Source organism: Ambystoma mexicanum, chromosome 6p (assembly GCF_040938575.1).
Source record: "Ambystoma mexicanum isolate Mex_15411 chromosome 6p, UKY_AmexF1_1, whole genome shotgun sequence".
NCBI classification, from domain to species: Eukaryota; Metazoa; Chordata; class Amphibia; order Caudata; family Ambystomatidae; genus Ambystoma; species Ambystoma mexicanum.
Genome location: NC_090935.1, coordinates 197520145 through 197536646, shown reverse-complemented (window position 1 = coordinate 197536646; position 16502 = coordinate 197520145).

Sequence of the window (16502 nt, the reverse complement as noted above, 5' to 3'; positions counted from 1 at the left end):
TTATTGGACCTAAGTTTTTTAGATCGGTCAGAGAGTGTTAAGAAAATTCAGAAAGAATATACCCTGAAAGAACATCCCTTGAAGAGTTATTACAAATTACAAACCACTAACATGCCACTAGGATGGTTGTCCCAAGGATCCAACCATACAGGTACATGGAGATGATTTTATCTTTTTCTTTTGAATCGTCATTTGAAGAGACATATCCTTCCAGATATATAGAATTGAGTAACTTAAATTAAGAATACTAAAAGGACTGTGAAGATCATCCAGGGATGGGGTGAAGATCATCCAGGTGATTATACATGACAGAGAGATGTTAACATTAAGAAATCAGAATTAAGAGAGATTAACTAATTATATTCTTTATATCATTGTTTGTAGATATTATCAATTGAAAAGATTAACCTGGAAGTTAAGAGCTCCTGATGAAGGAACAACATTCCCGAAACGCGTCGAGAAAATATGTTATGAAACCTAGCACTATAATTTGAGATTGGTTGAAGGAATTGATACTTATGAATTGAGTTTCTCATAAAAAGAATTGTTGGATATATTACAGAATGGAATACTGAAAATGAAATATATGATGAAATATTATTCAAAAATAACTTTGTCTATGTGAAAAGTGAAATCTATATACTATTAAATAATTGCAAAAAATATTTTTTTAGTTGTATAACACAAACTGGGTGTGAGAGGGACGGGGGTTCCACAAAGTCATGGACATCTGTTGTTGTGCAAATTACCAGATGGGAACTTCTGCAGACAATCAATGCTACCATAAAGGGATTCAACGCCATTAATGAAGAGTTGAGGGCCACATGATTGATGACCCTCCAGAATAGATATTTCCTTGATATGATCACAGCAATGGAAGAAGGAGTTTGCACCAAAATCAAACCATCATGTTGCACATTGATACCTTCTCACGATATGGCCGGAATAGGACATTGGCAGAGGCCATATCAATATTTACAGACCTGCATACCAAGACGGAAGAAGAGACAGATGTCATTGAAGATGACAGTTGGTTTACCTCCTTGTTTTCATGGATTCCTCATTGGTTGGCAAATCTATTCAAGGTTCTTGGAGTAATGCTGGTGCTAGTAATGTTTGGATTTTGCAAAATCAGGATAGTGATTGCCCAATGCAAGAAAATCGTAAAAAAGGAGGTAGGAATGAAGATCATGATTGATGCCAAAGATGAACCGAACACCAAGGAGCTGACTGATGATGCCCTCAGAATAAAAATAAAGGCTAGCATTGTAGCACCTGAGGGGACAACGTTTCTGTATCCAAAGAATCATAAGAGGTACGTGGGACGATGGGTCCATTGTACCCTGAAAGGAAAATCTAATTATATGAACTGGGGTTTAGATGAACATGTCACCCTGAGGGAGGTGATGAAAATATGGACACCTAAGAAACACTTCCTCAAGAGAAAACACCAGGATGCAGAAACAATGTATGGAAGGAAGGGTCTTCAAGGCCCCCTTCCCTTCATTCTCATCAACGTGCAGACTATGACTCGTCCAGCAGCCACCCATGCGCCTGTGGCCAGGGATGCGGGATGGCTGCGGGTCGACACATGTGGCTGCAACACTCAGCCAGCAGCATGGTACCAGACTCAATTTTGTAGCACTCTCAGACTCCATTTTGAACATAATAACTTAGGCCTCACGAAAGCAAGCGGTCTGCAGGGATTCAGCTCTACCCTCCTGATCGCGCACAGCACGCCAAGCACTTCCCTTGCCTTCCTCCCCTTGGCGTCCCTGCTGCAGACCTGTTCTCATGGGAGACTAGGCACGACCAAGTTAAGTGACAAACAGTGTATCCTTCACCTTCCGCAGTCCATCATTGACCTGCAGATGACCAGGCCGAAGCTGGGGTTTGAGAAAAACAAACTATCTCCATAAAACCTGCCCTGTCCCCTCGCAGACCCCACATTTATGACATATGCTGTGGATAACCCCCCCAGCCATGATCCCTGTTTGAATTGCCAGAAACGCATACGCAGCCCGTGTGCCACCCTGTTTCACCCATACAGCTAATCACTCTGAAGGGACTATAAATTCACTTCTGTTGTTGTATGCCACGAGATTGATTGTGTATATTGAAATAAGGTGACCCTCACCCATCCCAGATTGCACGAAGAGCCATGAATTGTATATTTAAGCCTATTGACACTGAGCAAGGATTATTGGTTGTTACAGACTACACAAAACAATGTACGATATCCACATATACTCAATCTTTTTCTTTAAATGTATGATTTCCAATATACTCAATTAGTATTGCAATATGTATGGTTTATATTATATGTGTCACCTGTACAATAGAGTGTCCTTTGTAGCATGTTTGTAACCCCCGAGCATTGAAAGCATGCACCCCATATTGTAAGTAAATCTAAAGTACCGTCTGACCTGATAGTGTCCCAGTTCACCCTAACCCCAACTGACCTTAGAGGCTATATATTCTCCCTTGTACTAACATCCTACAAAGGTGTCCCCCACTAGATCTAACAAAGAGGAATGATAGATGTATCCCTACCTGTGCCCCCTGATGATTCACCTAATCCATGAAAGCTGATAACCTATTGCTCACTCCATGTATAGTGTTTTCTTTAGAATAATGAAATACGCACACCAAGAGTTATGTGGTATATTTCTTGTGATGTTACAATAAGGATTTGTAGGATTTCCAGGGCATCATGAATTACAATTAACACTGAATGGGTATGTGTGGCCTCAAGGGCAAATGTCAGCGTAGTCAAGATGTATCCATCAACCATCATCTGACCAGAGCTCCACCCTGATGAGTCCAGATGACCTGCACGCATCACCAAGACACCCGAGGAGCCTCGCCATTCCAGAAGTTTTGCCCCTAAACATCTATATGTGCCCTTCCCCACTGCCCAATCTCATCGATTCATGTAATCCCTAGCTCCCACGTCATAGGTGACGTGGTTTTGTAACAAAATGTGAATGTTTGCTGATGTTTGGCAGAGCGCTCTCGGAGTTTGCAGAGTTCTCTGCTTGCCCTAAATTGGTTTGGATAAACTTTTACTTTTGACTTCACCCACACTTGGTCTTCGTCTCATTCCCATCTGGGGTGTGTCCATCATTGACTCTCAGTGGGGAATTGTAAATGCCTTTTTGGGGGACGCTCACGTTCAATGGGTCTATTATACCCTGAATAGACAATATAATTATATGACCTGGGGTATAGATGAACATGTCACCCTGAGGGAGGTGATGAAAATATGGACACCTAAGAAACACTTCCTCAAGAGAAAACACCAGGATGCAGAAACACTAGAGGAGATGGTCGAGGACTCAACCAGAGGGGGGAATGTAGAGGAGCAGCTGTATACCTCTGCAGGAGACCCCACCCCCTTTCTCTTATATGTTGGAGAGTGAGACAGTGCCGTTTTTGACACCAGCCATTGTTCCAATACCACAACGTGTGTTCGAAAGACGATACCCATTGAAACAACCTTACAAGATGTACACCCGAAGTGATGACAACCTAAGGAGGAACTCCCTGAAGGAATATGAGAAAGCACAGAGAAAAGAAGCTAGGGACATCATAAAGAGTATGTATGACATCCTGAGGTACTGACTGAAGAGAATGTATACATCCTAAAGAAACTAATGATGAAGTAAAGAATCAAGTGAACTTTTGAATACAAATAAGAAGATTACACATGCACAAAGTGCTGCAGAAAATCAATCGTTCAATAAATGTACAGATGCTGAAACTCAAGGTAGATTAAGTCATCATAGAAGTTGGCTATATGTAGTGAACAGAACGCAGGTGAAGCTGCATTTATATAGAAGCTGGACATTGGTCTCATGAATTTAGTAAGCCAGGACCCATGAAGCGGGAAGGAAAAACTGTGTTGCAGCAAGAATAAGCAGAATCGTGGCACTGCAAGATGAGGTTGTCTGGCCTGGAGTCAAGACTGGAGCAGCCAAGGTCAGCTATCTATTCTGGAAATGAGTGAACGTGCAGAGGATGAATCTTCCCTTGTTAAGGTGCAAGGAAAGAACACCAAGAGTGCCAAGTTTAATTCATTTAGAGCATTTAAAACCTGCAAAATGGACAAAATCATGGCCTCCTGTCACGTGAGCCAAGGATGAAAATAGAGTTACAACTTGGAGTCTGTAGGCCCACTCCCCGATTTACGCGTTCAATACAAAGAAATAAGACACACCCCAACAGGGAATGAGACTAAGAGAACAGGCTGCAAGAGTTAGTGGTCTTTATGTAAAATTAGCATCCAGAGAACTCTGCTGCCGGAGAGCACTCTGGCAAACATTATAATTGCATGAGTTTATCAAAGCAAAAACCGTCATTGATGACATCATCACATAGGGGACTACATGGACACAGGATTGGGTAAAACATTCGGCTACATATGTTGCTGTAGGGGTTGCTCCCTCTGGATTGGCTGTTCAGTTGGAGGGAAGGTGAGCATCATGAGGTCCATCTGCCTGTGTGTGGGCAGGATGAGGGTCAGGTCGTGATGAAGCAGAGGAGGCACTAACTAATCTAACATAATATACTGTTTTTAAACATTCACTAAATAACAGTAACTAAGGCTCCTTTGAGCAAATCATCATACCCTATACATTTTACACTTGTGGTAACACCATTATTCACTGGGACTTAGATGACTTATCAGAGCTCGGGGGTCTTGGCCTCAGTGATATCATTGGTCGTGGGGTGGGTCTGGGCGCATCAAAGGGACTAGGGGGCATGCTGACATTTGATAGTTCTAGGGTGCAATATACTGTGACAGAGGTTGGCTCTTAGTTGGGGACACACTGGGGTGGGCATCACACCAAGGTTACATATCTGGTCCATCAAGAGAATACCCAACGGGGCTATGGGGTTATATTGGCAGTAATTTTCCAAGCGGGGGTAAGAGGGCACAGGCAGGTTTGTGGAGATGGTTGAGCTGCAAGGCATGGTTCGAGCCGGTTCACGCATAGGACAGTGATCTCAGAGGAAGTGGCGAGGCGTTACATTTATTTTGTTGCAATTACCTCCGGCTCAGGCATGAGAATGGAGCTGCAAGGCTTTCAGACACAGGGAGAAAAGGTGGGGGCCTTGAGCGCGGTGTGTGTGGCGCTGCAAAGGGGAGAGAAGCCTTTTCGTATTATCGCAGTGAGACCTAGTTCAAAGATGGAGTCGAGGGTACACAAAATGGATGCCAAGTGTCTCTACAACAGTCCCACCTATGTCATCGTCAGCACGAGGGCTGGTTATGAGCATAAGGGCCATGGAAGCGTCACCCACTGTTGGTCGAGCAAGTGATGCATTTTGAGCTGAATGCGTGAGGGGGGCCCAAACGGCCCATCAGTCCTACACATTCCCCCCTTTTGTTACATCTAAAGTAACAAATTACTTTATATTGTTATTCTCATTGAGATACTACTCTGCCTCAGCGAATGCTTCATACCATGCAGGTGTACCCTTTATTGGCATCCATGCCCTACATACACTTCCCAAGCTATGCCCATTCTTGGCGTACTCATCAGGTGTACACGTCATATATATTCTTTGATCCCCATCCAGGTCCACCCACACTTCCCTGTACCACTGTAGTTCCCTTGCTTCTTTGATCGTAGTATGATATAAGTTATCTATCCTATCCCCATGTTGGCGATAGACAGCAGTCATGCAGTATTTTGGGCGGTTTGGCTCTCCAGTTTGCATCTGTGCATCTATCATGGTCGTTACCATTGCCTGTCAGCCCATTGTTACCATCATCATTGCTGAATTAGGCATAGATTTTGCGCAACATCAGATACCTACAGAAAAATAGTAAAATACAAACTATTACTGGAACAAACATTTTCACCATGATGCTGAACCAGGATGGTATCCAATTGAACATGTTGTGAAACCAGCTCCTTCTTCACGCATTCTCTCTCCCAGACTGTGCACTGCTGAGATGACGTGGGAGAGGGTCCCATTATCTGCATCTTCAGAAGGTACAAATGTACAGCATGCGCTCCGATTTTTCGGCAAACACTGACGTCCATTGCTATGAGAAGGTCTAGGACGTACCGGTTCTGCATTGTCATTAGCTGCAAGGCGCGAAGTTCTACATTGATAACGTTGAATCCCTCTTCAGTGTCGTTGGCCAGTTGGATCAGCTCCCAGCAGACGATCTGTAACCATATGGCATTTGTTCATGCGTTAAGTCCTGGCGTTAGAAGGGACACAAAAAATGTCTCTGCTGAGTTAAAGAGCTTATACTTTGCAGGACTCTCAGCAAGGAGGTTGGACGATTCAGTAGAGATGTAGTTTGATGACCTTCTTTTGCGGGACAGTCTGTCTTTTAGGTCACTTTCAGATAGAATATCATATGAGTAAGACTCTGTAGGTGCTGGTTGGGGCGCTGCCGATGTGCTAGCCGATTGCCCTGCTGGCGATGTGCCAGGCAAATCTCTCCCCCCTTGTATATTGCTTTCTGGGATCACCATCAGAGCGGAATGCAGAGTGGCCAGGGAGCAAGTATCTTTCCATGATGCCGGTAGATGCAGGTAGGCTTGTTTGCCACACACCCAATACATGTCCATGAGTGTGGCTGTACCTTTTTTCATGTCTGGAATAATGATGGTTTTGTTGCATCGCTTGTTGGCACCCATTGGCACCTTCCCTTCTCTGTGGAAACAAAGTTCATGTGAAATTTCTTTTTGGGTTTTGATCGGTTTTTAGAGAGCAGTAACCCATGTGAGTTTTGCAATGTGCTGGGACCAAACAGGAGTACATGTTTCTTTGACCCATTGGAAGGTTTCTTCAGGTAGTCCTCTCAGTGCTTTGGCGTTGCACTCGATTGTCTCGTCATGCCACTTATTGTCTGCATACCTTGTTCCTTTTATGACGAAAAATGGCTCTTTGATGCAAATCACTCCTTGGCGCTTGCTCGTGCACGTTTTCTCATTCTGCAGCATTTCTATTGTAACTGTGTGTGCCTGGAAGGTGCTCCGAATTCTACATATGACGAGATGAATCAAACATTGGGGGTCTGGCAAGGGCACTTCCTGAGGTATAAGTACTTTAGGTGTGCCTGATGAGTGCGGTATGAGGGAGCAAACATAGCAGCTCTCATTGGTGGCTTGTTTTGCGGTTGCACTCATGTCTGAATAACATTTGCTGGACTGGTCGGGGTGGCGGGGTCTTCTATTTCATCTAGTCCCAAACCATGATAAATATCATATCTTTTCCCACCCGCTCCCCTTTTCCGTCTTCTCCTCCCCTTCCCTGTTATTGGTCATTTTTACTCTTCGATAATGTATGGGAAATACACTAGCCCATGTTGTGTCATTACGTCCATTAGCAGCTTGCCAGACTTGTGGGTCTGGTGTTTCTAGTTCATTAGTAGCAGCAATATTAAAGTGCATTATAGTGCTTTGCGAGGTAGGTTCTGCGGTTGTTTGTACGCCAGTATTCGGTAGATCAGGTTCGCTTTCCCAAAAATATTCCCCATCATACTGATTGATAACGTTCACATTAATTGGCAGTGGAAAAAGGGGCACTGGTTCAGTACGGTTCTTATGCAACGTGGTGAGATTTTCATGGGCAGAGGGATTGTGTTTCCATGTTGTTTTCACCCCGGCCCATATAAGTGTTGAGCCTTCTCGTATTAGCTTTACCCCACTCGCCCCTTCTTTTATATCCTTTACAATAAAAGACACAGTATAATACCATGCCATAAAAAATAGCATCACAGAAAACAATATGATGGAATATTTTATTCCGCATTCGTAACTGTAATATTTGTTACTTTTGTTAACTACCCTATCACTAACTAAAATTGCGTTGTCGTCGGTGAGTGCAGTCCTTTCTGCCATTGTACCACCTGAAGGGGCGACATTTTGTCGAGTAATATGCATACATACGTTATCATTTTACAGTTATAATTTTTCCACTACTTTGTAACTCTATTTTTTATTCTTATAGATGTGCACATCTCACTATTATTTTTGTGTCTTTTTTGAACTTTGACAGAACACATTTGCTATTTCATTTACTTTCTATTTTACAATCATCAATTACTTTTCTATTCAATAGTCAATTACATCATAGGTCAGTGGACTGAGAAACAGATGAGCAGAGATAGCGAGACAGAGATAGAGATAGAGAGAGAGAGGGATACAGTTATATCTCACATAGTTGTTTGGCATTACATTTCAATTTTTACTTATCTCTTCCTTGTCCGTATGTTTACTTTTAATTTAACCACTTGCAACTTCGTTGCTGTTACAATTTTCACATCTGACAAATGCACCCAATATTTCAATCCCTTCACTTTCACTGCTGTGGCTGTGCAGTAAATGACCTCATAAGGGCCATCAAACCTTGGAGAATTCCATCTTTGCACTAAACTCCGCACATAAACATGTTCACCTGGCATTAATTGACCCTTTTGGCTATCGTGTGTTGGCATTGCTGTATCTGTCGCTGCATTTTCTGTAAATACCACTGACAGTTCTGCTAATGCTTCTATCAGTTCATTCAACAAGGCGGCATGTTGTACTGGCGAGCCGTCTGCCCTTCGAAACCCCCTACGTCTCCATCGTGACAGACCTGAGCATACTTTTGTTGTAGCATATGCTGAGTCAGAATATATTGTGACCGCACATCCTTTAGCAGTGTGCAGTGCTTCAATTAGCGCTGTCAATTCCGGTGCTTGAGCTGAGTAATGAGAGGGTAGGCGCTTCTGTACAATGACCTCATATTCTTCCTCTTCCATTCTCACAACTGCCGCCCCCACGTCTCAGTGTCTATCGATACCGATCCGTCAACAAAGTATATTTCTCCCTCCTGTAGTGCATTCTCACTTGCTTTAGGAATATCATCCTCTTCTCCTTCGTAAGTGGCGCAATCGTGATTTTTGATATCTTCTACTGTCCAAGGTTCTGTGATGAATGTAGCTGGGTTCACAGTTTTGCACCTGACGACATGGACAGTGGGGCTCGATATGATTATTTTGTATGCTGTTGCTCTCTGTGTTGTTAATGTAGATTTTGACCTCTCCAGAGTCGCAAAGAGTGAATGTTCAGCGTACAGTGTTACTGAGCATCCCATGACAATCGTGGCACTTTTTTATATTTCAAAGGCTGCTGCAGCGAGAGCTTGTACGCATGCAAAGTGACCCTGCATTACTGAATCTAGTGTGCTGCTATAATAGGCCAATGGCTTGTGGCCTAGTGATGTTTTTTGTGTCAGCACTGCAGTCATTAAGATACCATTGCTGTGTGAAAAGAGATAAAATTCCCGGTCATAATCAGGGTTTGCTAGAACTGGTCCATGTGTGATGAGGTCTTGTAGTTTAAAAAACTGTGTCACCATTTCATTTGGCCATTTTACTGGGACATTATTCGATTGCGCTTCCTTCAGGGCCTGTAACAATGGGTGTGTGTAGGCTGCGTAATCCAGTATCCATGCACGGCAGTAATTACATATGCCGAGAAATGTTTGCATGTCCTTTACTGTTTTTGGTATGATCATGTGGCGTATTGCAGCTGCCCTGTCAGATAAAATTCTTTTGACATCTTTTGAAATCATCTGTCCTAAATAGAGCACTTCTGCTAGGCAATATTTCAGCTTGCCTTTGTCCACCTTGTATCCTTTTATGGCCAGTAAATTTAGCAGTGTTATCGAATCCGACTGCACTGTTCTTCGCTTTCACTGCAGATGAGCAAATTGTCTACATAGTATATTATTGTGCTTTCTACATTAATGTTGCCAAGATCTTCATGCAAAATTCTATTGAATATGCTGGGGCTCTCACAATATCCTTGAGCTAACCTACAATGTTCATATCTGTTTCCCCCCAGCGTAAACGCTGTGAGGTGCCGGGAGCAAGGGTCAAGTGGTATTGAGAAGAAAGCATTCTTCAAATCCACTACTGTGAAACACGTAGCATCTTTTGGTATGCTACACAATATTGATGCTGGATTGGGCACTAATGGGAACTCTTTCTGTATTACGTCATTAAGTGGGTCTAGGTCTTGGATCATCCTCCAAGCCCCGCCCTTCGTTTTTTTGATCGGAAAAATCGCTCTATTACACAGTGAGTTAGATGGCACTATTATCCCTTGTTTTAGTAGCGCATTTATTGTTTCTCGTATTCCTTCCTCTGCTTCCCTTGATAGTGGGTATTGTTTTTTTAGGGGGTATGGCGCCTGGCTTCAGTTTTATTCTGATGGACGTGACCGCTTGTAATAGTCCTACATCATTAGGGCCTGTCGTCCATATTTCTGGCAATACTTTCTTTAAATCTCTCTCAAATATGGTGAGTGGTACATTAATACTGGCAATGAGGGGGTTGTGTATTTCTCTGTGTTGAATCATGATGTCACATTATTATTTCCCCATCACACTCATTGTCGGTAAATAGCTCTTCATCGGTCAAATTGCCCAACGTTATGTTTGGGTCTATGCACAGCACTGTTCTCCATTCGCATCCATGTGTGTCCAGTCCTATTACCGCAATACGCTTACTTGAAACCTGTACCCCTTCCAAATCGATAGACAAAATTGTTCCTGGTACAATATCTGTGTTTACATTTGGGCGGAAAACAAAATCTGAGGGCACCTTTCATTCCTCCCTTGTTATCTCTGGCACCACTCTTGCCACCACCCTGATACCATAAATGAACATATCCATATCTATGGCCATCCTTCTTACCACAACTTCATTTGTCATGGTGCTAATCATCAACATTGCCCGCACGGGGCACACTCCTGGGGTAGAACAAACTATTCCCCGCTCAGTAAACAATATGGTCATATTCAATTTACTCAAGAGATCTCTTCCCAACAGATTTATTGGCGAGTCTTCATGATACAATAGGGTTATTCACACTGTTTCCCCCCCCCACCGTTATGTCAAGATCTTTTGTGTAAGGAACTTTTAAAATAGCCCCAGAGAACTCTTGATTTTCCAAATTTCTGCCCGAGTGTGGGAACCAGCCTTCCATGAGGCACAATTTTTCAGCTCCCGAGTCCACCATAAAGATGAACTGTTTGTTGCCTATCTCCACCCCCACTAGTGGTTCTTCTTCTGCACGTAGGGTGGTCGATAGGACTGGACATGCAAGCACATTCTGTGGGCTGTCCTAATCCGCATATGTCTCTGTTCCTGGAACAGAGAATACATTATCTCCCACCACCGCTACACAGCAGAAAGGTGCCGGTGCGCCATTTGCAGATGTTGCGAAAACATTGTTGTTTGCATTAGCCATAGTGTTCTGCCTTGCCATGTGTTGTGGCATACCTCTCTGCTGTGGTTGTTGTGGATGTTGCTGTCTTTGTTGCATTTGTGGCTCATTACAAAACTGTTCATTCTGCTCATTCCGTTCCATGGGTAACCCATAGGGACTACCTGGGTGTGGGTGACCAAACTGCTGTTTGTTTCCCATAGGGGGCTGCCCTTGATAGTATCCCATAGATTGCATTCTGCACTCCCTTGAATAATGCCCCACCTCCCACAGTTCCAAATTGATCCTTGTGGTCCTCCCCTCATCCTAGGTCATCCTAATCCTCTATTCCCCATTCTTCTGAACCCACCTTTTGGTCCTCTGTACCCACCTCATCCTATCGTAGGCCTCCCTTGCAACTGAAGCCCTCCATAATGCTCCTCTCCATCCCACTGCTCCTGCCCGTTTCATGTGCATGTTGCAGCCATCCTTGCTGGACTGTTTACTCCCCCTCTTCTCCTTCACTCTGCCTGTTAATGTTGCGGCACTCATTGCTGCGACCGTCACTAACTTATTTTGCACTAACTTCGCTTTGTCTGCCAACCTTCGCTGCATTCTCATCTTTCTTTGAATCTCCTACAATGGTGTACAATTATACTCTGAATCTCTGACCAGCCTTTGGCTTCTATCCCAGCTATTTTATCCAAGGCCTTCTGTACCTCCTTCGGGAGTCCTTTTTATATTATAAAATAGAACAACGCAGTAGATTGGTCCCACGGCGTACCCGTTTCACTCCTCCACAGGTCTTGCACCAGGAGGATGAATTGCGTAGGCTCCTCCTCCTCTCCCATAGTACATTGCATCACTAAATGTAAGTCTGGAGTGTATGGAAAAGTCCTCCGCAATGAATCCCATACTTGAGCTCTAACGTTATTAAATGCTGACCCATCATGGCGGTCACAGTTCGTAGTCACTCCCGGGAATCCCGCCTTCACCCACAGTGCGTCTGCTTGATCACCAACAGCTGACACCAACAAACTCTTCATGTCCCCTATAGCTAAAGGGACCCCTGCTGTGTGATTTTTGAATGCATGTATCCATTTCCCCGCCCTGGCCGAAAGTGGGGTGAGAATCTTAAACAAATTGTTCTCATTCATCTGTGCCCAGGGTATGTAGTGGGGCCTCCCTGCCCCTGTGTGTATCAGAGGCATCTTTAGCCTTGTTTTCCCTCCCCTCTTGCTTACTGTTCCCTTCTTTGCTTTACTTACCAGCGATTTCTTACTCTTTGTCTTAACCTCCCTTGCCACCTTGGTGCTGCCCTCTCATCCTCTTGGTCAAAGTGGAATGGCAGTGGTGATCCCGCCGCTGCCGTGCCTTCTTCATATTCATCTAAATCACTCCATACTTCCTCTACATCTTCCTCTTCCTCTGACTCCTTTTCCCCTTGCCCCTCCCCTCTTTGGCTCTCTGGAGTTGTAGGTCGTATTATTTTTACAGGTCTGCCATATAAATGAAATAGGAATTCCCCTGATTGCCACTCTTGTTTCTGACTTTGTGGGTTTGGTGGCGGGGTTGGTGTAGAGACCCCTGCAATGTTTGGTGGAGTCGTGAGGTCACCCGTTGTCAATGGTGGTGTTTCCCCTCCCCCTGGCAACATTTGGCCCCTATCGCACAACGCTCTTAGCCGAGTTATCTCCATCTGTGAATGCGCAAGCTGTCTGTCTAAGTTCCCTGTTAACCGCACCACATTCACTGTGGGGGCCCTAGTTGGTCCGTACAGCCCTCCTGTCTCATAGGGAGGCGGGGCGGTGGCTGATGTTGTTGCTCTGGTTGTTGGTGTGGTACATGCTGGAACATACAGGGGCTCACTCTAACCTACTGCAGGCCTTGCAAATAATGGGTACATTTTCATGGGATCATTCTCTTTTGCGGGTGTTGTACATTCTACCCCCCGCAGACCCTTCTCCTCCCTCCTGTGTCTCCTCTTTTTTGATTATCGCATCTTTACTTACCTCACTACTTGGCGCTATTTCTTCAAACACCCGCCGCAAATCTAGCACCTCCCTTCTATTCTGAAACTGCTTACCTCTGTATTTCGCTAGCAGGTGTGTCGATACTAGATCCAATACCCTCTTATCAAATGACCCTCCCTCCGGCCATATAGGCTGTACGCTGTCACCTTTTATTTCCACCACCCACTGATCATGATACTTTTGAATTTGTTCACTATATAGAGGGAGATGTTGACAAATATGTACCAATGGTATGTAATGTGTGTGTTACTCTGTCTTGTGTTTACCTCCTCGCTCCTTTTTTGTCTAAATCAATATACGTTTTCAATTTCCTTTAACTCTTTGCACCATAAAATGTCAACAATCTTCTCACTTACAACCCTTTTACTGGAACCAAAGTATATCAATCATTTAGTATGAATTATCCTCCAATATTCAAAACATTTTGATCATCAATCACAGTTTTGTCAGCACCATTTTTTGCTAACCGTTATATTTGTCAAATCACAGGTACAAAGGCACTTTACTGACAGACCAACATGTAACGACAACACGAACAACATGTAACATGGACTACCTTTTCTTTGTCCCCTATTTTACTTATTCTACCTCATCCCCCCTTACTCTTGCTGTCTCACGCACTCCTCACCTCTAAGCCCCCTCTGGCTACCTCTCTAAGAATTCTGCTCACACAGAAAAAGAAAAATCTAAATTACTACTCTGAGTCTACTCAATATATGAGACTCCTACTTTATCTCTTTATCTTCACTTATTCCCTGCACTGGACGAGACAATGCTATGCGGTGCCACCTTCTATCTTATTCAGGCTAGGCTCCCTTATTTCTCTTTGCTCCTTTTTACCACAAAACCTAATGGCCATATAAGGATAGATAAGAAAAAAGCCTCAGTACTATTCACACAGACCATAACTTATCACAGCTCTGTCATAATTTCGTCCAATCCTTTATCTCGTTCCCCTTTTCCTGGACCCTCTTCTCTCCCTTAAACATCTCGCAGCTGGTACTCACGTGTTCAGTTGGGTGGTCCGAGAGCCACTGTTCACGGTCTATCCACAATCTGGTCCGCACCCAACCATGCCGTGGCCAACCTTGCTGAGCAGTTTTTAGTTGGGTATTTGGCAAGTGGGAACCCTTGGACCCGCTTTTTTGTGCGCACAAACTGGTCAACCGTGGAGGCGATGGTTTTGATGGGGGGTGTCCCGGAACTCACCACACGGCATGGGGCCTTGGGCACCTGTCCCAATCACGTCGGGGTCACCAAAATGTAGGCCCACTCCCATACTTACACGTTCAATACAAAGAAATGAGACACACCCCAACGGGGAATGAAACTAAGAGAACAGGCTGCAAGAGTTAGCGGTCTTTATGTCTTTATGACATCCAGAGAACTCTGCTGCCCGAGAGCGCTCTGGCAAACATTACAATTGCATGAGTTTATCAAGGCAAAAATCGTCATTGATGACATCATCACATAAGGGACTACATGGACACATGATTGTGTAAAACATTTGGCTACATATGTGACTGTAGGGGTTGCTCCCTCTGGATTGGCTGTTCAGTTGGCGGGAGGGTGAGCATCACGAGGTCCATCTGCCTGTGTCCGGGTGGGGTGAGGGTCAGGTCAGGATGAAGCAGAGCAGGCACTTACTAATCTAACATAATATACTGTTTTTAAACATGCACTAAATAACAGTCACTAAGGCTACTTTGAGTAAATCATCATACCCTATCAATTTTACACTTGTGGTAACACCATTATTTACTGGGACTTAGATAGCTTATCAGAGCTCAGGGGTCTTGGCCTTGGTGATATCATTGGTCGTGGGGTGGGTCTGGGTGCATCAAAGGGACAAGAGGGCATGCTGACATTTGTTAGTTATAGGGTGCAATATACTGTGACAGAGGTTGGGAGGTTGGCTCTTAGTTGGGGGCACACTGGGGTGGGCATCACACCAAGGTTACATGTCTGGTACATCAAGAGAATACCTAGTGGGGCGATGGGGTTATACTGGCAGTAATTTTCCAACTGCGGGGGTAAGAGGGCCCAGGCAGGTTTGTGGAGATGGATGAGCTGCAAGGCATGGTTCGTACCGGTTTACGCATAGGACGGTGATCTCAGAGAAGGATGAGGCGTTACATTTATTTTGTTGCAATTACCTCCCGCTCAGGCGTGAGAATGGAGCTGCAAGGCTTTCAGACACAGGGAGAAAAGCTGGGGTCCATGAGCTCGGTGTGTGTGGCGCTGCAAAGGGGAGAGAAGACTTTTCATATTATTGCAGTGAGGCCTAGTTCAAAGATGGAGTCGAGGGTACACAAAATGGATGTCAAGTGCCTCTACAACAGTCCCACCTATGTCGTCAGCATGAGGGCTGGTTATGAGCATAAGGGCCATGGAAGTGTCCCCCACTGTTGGCCGGGCAAGTGATGCATTTTGAGCTGAATGCGTGAGGGGGACCCAAACGGCCCATCACTCCCACACAAGTTCCAGACACTATTCTGAGGGCCCTCACTCCCGTGCATTCTCAAAGACAAGGATACTTTTCAATGCCAAGTACAAAGACAATCTTCATGGCAGAAGGCATTGGGCGATGAGAGATGCTGGCCTAATTGGCTGGGGGGGTAGTGTCATGCCCAATGTAGCTCCTATAAGAAAGTATACTTAGATATTTCCCTTAGGGAATCCTGACCCTTGATAGGGTTTTCATTATTGACACGTAGTATGACATCACTTCTGATATATTGTTGATACAAAAACTAAGTCATGTGTAAAGATCGCTGAGAGACTGATCGTACGTCCGTTGATGTTTGCTGTAAACTCACTGTTTTAGATAATTGTTAATAAAACAGTACTTTGCCATCTTCCTGAGTTGGTCCTGTTATTTGGACTCAGAATTATTCTGTCCGATAGCATCCATTACATGCATGTTCCTAAAGGACCCTACGCTCACAGCCCTCAAAAACAATTAATGTAGGTTTCAACCACAGGCTTTCATTTTGCAAATCACTTTCTTCAGCCTTGAACATGGGTGCAATTTCTTCAACACTCGATATACTGTACTCTGGGTCAAGTTCTGTTGTATCTGTAATGTTTTGAAGCTCTTATGAATCTTCAAAAATCAGTAATTCTAGAATGAATGGGAAGCAATCATGATATTGAGGAAATAGTCTCTGAAAAATTAAAGTTGGGCTTTGATGGTGTAGATTGGCAAAGATATTCATTGACACTCAATACTGTGTCCTCTTAT